This window comes from Frankliniella occidentalis, unplaced genomic scaffold (assembly GCF_000697945.3).
Source record: "Frankliniella occidentalis isolate FOCC.00 unplaced genomic scaffold, Focc_3.1 Scaffold169, whole genome shotgun sequence".
Taxonomy (NCBI): Eukaryota; Metazoa; Arthropoda; class Insecta; order Thysanoptera; family Thripidae; genus Frankliniella; species Frankliniella occidentalis.
The window spans coordinates 560,266-561,722 of record NW_026267295.1 but is presented as its reverse complement, the minus strand read 5'-3'; the positions used below and the strand labels follow the sequence as shown (position 1 = coordinate 561,722).

The 1,457-nt window shown below is 60.3% G+C and overlaps 1 protein-coding gene and 1 non-coding gene across 2 annotated transcripts in view; both read left to right on the top strand.

Annotated features, from left to right (window-relative positions):
* Positions 1-1,457, top strand: part of LOC113204784 (uncharacterized) — a 64,300-nt gene that overhangs the window by 11,485 nt on the left and 51,358 nt on the right. The window lies entirely within an intron of this gene.
* Trnal-uaa (transfer RNA leucine (anticodon UAA)) lies at positions 1,154-1,237 on the top strand. The gene has a single exon. It is a non-coding gene; the product is annotated as a tRNA-Leu (tRNA).

The window sequence follows — 1,457 nt, the reverse complement described above, 5'->3', positions numbered from 1 at the left end:
CGGGCGGCAGGATCATCGGAAGCGATGCATCTGCAGCTGCGGCACATGTCACACCACACACCCCGCCCTGCTCCGCCCCTTCGCTTCCGCCCCGCCACACTTATACTTCTTATCCGTCACCGACCTGACATCTTCGCCATAGTGCCAACAACATAAAGAATAGACAAGAGCGAAGGGAACCCCCGCGCTTCCCTCCCTCCTCCGTCGTGTCGTATTTCCGAGTATTTTCGTCCCCACAAACGACACAGAGTTGCAACAACCACCGCCCGACAGATAGTATCCCCCCACCCCCTAGCCCAGCCCCGACGGAGTCATGTCATATCGCCCGCACGCAGAGAGACATTCCCCGACAACAACCGTTCAATCATCTGCTAACCAGCTATATATGTGGGCCGTGCGGCCGGCCGTTCGGTCGTTTTAAAACCAAAAGCGCGCGCCCTGAACGCACATAAAATGGGAAAGCAGTGAATCGGAGAAACTCGTAAACGGCTTTGGGTGCTCCGCCGAGTCACTGGGGAGAGGGGCCGTCGGGGCCGGCCACGAGTGCGTCTGGCTGGGTCGTGCTAGAGAGCGCGTGCGGGCGCGGGGGCCGCACCACGGAGCACACAGGCGGGGGCGGGGGGCAAACGGGGCACTGTAGTATTTTTATTGCGCCACGTAGACTGGCGAGTTTACACGGGGCACGGGGGTACCCGTCCGTGTGTGCGCCGAGCTCTGAGACGAGCTGAGCACGAGCACGGGGGTAAACACCGCCGTCCCGTCGACGGGACACGACACACGGCGCTGCACTCGCCTGTAAATAATTGACTTGATTATGAAGTTTGAGGAAATGTGTGACGAGGAGGCGAGGTGCTGCTGCTGCCAGCCAGGCGTTGCTCTGCGCCACACACCAACCTGCAGGGTAAACTGGGGGGAGGAGGGGACAAATTGGAGGGCAAACGCTGGCTGGAGGAGTCCTTGCTTTAGCTAGAACCGGGAATGGGAGAGAAAATACTACACGGCGAGTTGTAGGAGGTGCGAGACGCGCGCAAAGAGGGCCAGTCGGAGAGGCAGGAGTGCGGAGTGCGTCAGCTCGTGTGCATTGACAGGGTTGACACCGGAGCGGGGTGTCCCGCCTCGTCCAGTGCGCGCGGGGAGACGCCACCTCCAGCGGGTCAGGTTGGCCGAGTGGTCTAAGGCGTCAGATTTAAGCTCTGATCCCCTCATGGGGTCGTGGGTTCGAACCCCACACCTGACAGTATATTTTTGCGGAACGGCAATCGAGCAAGCTCCTGTCTGTGTTTCTCTCTCTCCCGTCTCAATCCCCTTTGAATTCCATTTATGCCGGGCTGCCGTGTGTTCGTTTGGCGCCCTTTGAGCTCCGCTGATTGGTCGGGCCTGCAAAAGGGGCGCGTGGGGGTTGGGGTGGAGGGAGGAGGAGGAGGGGGCATTGCCTCGCACAGTCTAATGAGAAAGCC